Here is a 3,683-nt window from a genome sequence, read left to right on the forward strand (position 1 = left end):
GGTCCAGATTAAAGATGTATCTTTTCACCTCAAAGATCCAAGTAGAAACTGGTCTTTCCACTTAAAATGACTTAGTTAAGGAAAAAAAAAAAAAAAAAACTCTCACAGGTGTGCCCAGCCATTTGTGTTTTAGTTGATTCTAGATGTAGTCAAGTTGAAAACCAGGAATGTCCATCACACCCAGACACCATCTAATCCCAGCTGCCATCCCAGATACCAGTCCTTCCCAGACACCAGCCTATTAAAGATATCAGCACAGATATCAGCTCTTCCCAGTCTGTCCCAACCACCATCTTGATACCAGTCTGAATTCAGCTATTCTGTGATCCCCGCCACCATCAACCTATCCTAGACCATTCCTTTTCAGCCACCATGTGATCCCAGTTGCCATGCCATCCCAGGCCAACATATCACCACCAGGCTGTAACCATAAGGTCAACCTCAAGGGAGAACCACCCAGCAGAGCCCAGCCACTCCCAGGGCACTTGGAGATGCTTCTCAGAAGCTTTGCTACACAGTGTTGTGTGGTGGTATTGTGTTCCTCAAAATATTGTACACCCTAATAAACTTATCTGGGGTCAGAGACAGAACAGCCACAAATTAAACATGAGGATAGGCAGTGGTAGCACACGCCTTTAATCCTAGCATTCCAGAGGCAGAAATCCATCTGTTCAAGGATACAGCCAAACATGGTGACTCACGCCTTTAATCCCAGGGAGTGATGGTAGAAAGTAGAAAGGTATATAAGGCGTGAGAACCAGAAACTAGAAGCATTTGGCTGGTTAAGCTTTTAGGCTTTGGAGCAGCAGTTCAGCTGAGATTCATTCTGGATGAGGACTGAGATGCTTCCAGTCTGAGGAAACAGGATCAGCTGAGGAACTGGAGAGGTGGGGTAGCTGTGGCTTGTTCTGCTTCTCTGATCTTCCAGCATTCACCCCAATACCTGGCTCTGGGTTTGTTTTTATTAATAAGACCTGTTAAGATTCATGCTACAGTGTTGGGTGATGGGGCCTTTTTTCCTTTTGCACTGTCCAATCAGTTCAAAGTTTAGGGGACCACACTATGATAAGCATAAGGGGTACACTCAGTGGATACTGTCTATTGCTATGGTTACCACTAGTACTCATGAGCACACCCAAAGGTCAGAACATGTGAGGAGATGAGATAAGAGTGTTCCAGAAGGTGGGTGAACAAGAAGGTAGAGTAATACTGTTTTTCTGAGTAAAAACAGTGAAAGTTGGACAAACATCTCAAGTGTAGGCCTCAGGAAGAAGCCAGACTGAAAGCCAACTCTTTAGCTTTTGTCTTTAAGATGCAATCAGAAGGGTGAGGGTTCTCAAGGCTGGAGGTGGGGAGGAGCCTGTCGAAACAGATGTATTTGCGGGAGCAGGCAAATTCTCACCAGTAGAAATATCTCAGCCCAGGAGACTCTTGACTCATCTTGAATGACCCAGCCTGTGTGATGTCTAAACTACTCAGGTGGGCCTTGAAAGCAAGAGTACTGGCCTGAGCACATTATCTCAGGAGCCTATTGAGGACTTAGTAGAGAGTATCAGGGGCATGAAGCTATAACAGATAGGACGCTGACTTGGCCATTAATATTAGAAGGTTCTGAGTTATTCCTTGGAAAGCTGTTCTTTCAGCTCCCTGTACTGAGTCAAGGACTCTGGGCTGCAGGTGGAATGCTAGGAACCCATTTTACCTGGACACCCACACCCTACCTACGCCACACAGGAGAAAAGTGTGGCTAGAGGCAGGCCACTTCTTGCAGGTGTGCAAGATGCCTCCTTTCTTTTTGGTATTTTCAAACCCATCACCAGGCAGAGCTCCAACTTAACTAAAAGAGGAAAGAGGTACTCCCCTGTGGGAGAGTGCCTTAGTTAACTTCCAAACTGTGCATAGATGACAGATGACAGGAAGAGAACACTGTGGAGAAAAACTGCTGGCCTCACATAATTGAAGTAGACACCGAGGCCTGGATAGAATAGGAAAAGAGAAGTTCTTCAAGGGGATGGCCAGACCATCTTTGGGGAGCTAGTCCTTGCCTCTTGTGAAATAGCAAAGCCCTGCTTCCCACCAGCCTCCAAGGGACACTCTTCCCTATGCAAAACACAATGGAAAGTCACTCCCCTCAAGAAAGGAGTCACAGGTGGGGATGGGGGAACGGGGGAGGCATAGTAAAACACAGGCGACATGGAAGTAGATTGAGAGGCTTATTAGGACTGGAAAGGATTCAAAAAGAATGGCGGGCATCAGGAAATGGGAGAATCCATCAACCAAAACTTAGGAGACAATGGGGATATCACAGGGTCTGGGGCAGAATTTATTATAGACATTAAGCTAAATGGATATAGAGTCAAACTGTCTTTTAAGTATTTGTATTTTCAAGCTAGCCATAGATACTCCTTTTTGTAGTGGGTGACAGTTAACACCGGGACTCATGACTGGTCAAAATGCAGAGAATAAATGGCTTTTGGGTGCTCAGCCTTAAATGGGACATCTGTATGTCCCCTCCAATATCCAGGAAACATCATGGGAAAGTGCTGTGGGATGTTCTGTATGTCAAATGTGTTGCTCTGATTGGTTAATAAATAAAACACTGATTGGCCAGTAGCCAGGCAGGAAGTTTAGGTAGGACAAGCTGAGAAGAGAATTCTGGGAAGTGGAAGGCTGAGGCGGAAGACACTGCCAGCCACAAGGATGAGAAGCAGACGTTAAGATACCAGAAAGCCACGAGCCACATGGCAACATATAGAATTATAGAAATGAGTTAATTTAAGATAGAAGAAGTAGATAACAAGAAGCCTGCTGTGGCCATACAGTTTGTAAGCAATATAAGTCTCTGTGTGCTTACTTGGTTGGGTCTGAGCGGCTGTGAGACTGGCAGGTGAGAGAGAATTGTCCTGACTGTGGGCCAGGCAGGACCAGGAAAACTCTAGTTACAGAAAAGGGGTCAGAAAGAGTGTAAGAAGTAGAGGGTGGGAAGGAATGCTGTCATCTGTGTGAGACATGCCAATGTAATCATGAACACACAGCAGCTATGGTTACCTGCATGAGACCTGCATAAAAACTAAGATATGAGACTTGGAGTGGGGGTAGCTGTGAAGAAGGGAGTTGTGGGGGGAGGGAGGGTTAGTAGGGCATTGCGTATGCTCACAGTACACTACATGGATGTAGAAAATCATCAAAAATTAAATTTAAAAAATTTAAATAGTGTGTACCTGGATGAACAGAGGAAGTGAGCCATCCCTACCCCATCCCCCATGTCTTAAAGTAAAGCAAGGTATCAGAGGCTCTTCAAGACAATAGGGAGACAGTAGAGGACTTTGTGAGACCACAGGACCATATCTATAGCTGTGTTTATGATGGGCAGTGAGAGGAAGAGGGAAGACCAGGAGGAAGATGCCAGTAGATTTACCAGACACTTATCAGAATAGGTCTGTGCAGCTCCACCTGAACTGCTGTGCCAGAATGCCACAGGAGGTGGCAGGTCCATAATCAGATGCTGTGTGGTGTTTGGTGAGACTTAACCTCTGTTCCTGGATGATGGAAGGCAGAGAGTCAAGCAGGAGTGGGCAGGTGTCCTTATGCAAAAGAAAGAAGGAGGAGGAGAAGAGGAGGAGGAGGAGGAAGAGGAGGAGGAAGAAAAAGAAGAGGAGGAAGAGGAAGAAGAAGAAGAAGGA

This window comes from Onychomys torridus, chromosome 2 (assembly GCF_903995425.1).
Source record: "Onychomys torridus chromosome 2, mOncTor1.1, whole genome shotgun sequence".
Lineage (NCBI taxonomy): Eukaryota > Metazoa > Chordata > Mammalia > Rodentia > Cricetidae > Onychomys > Onychomys torridus.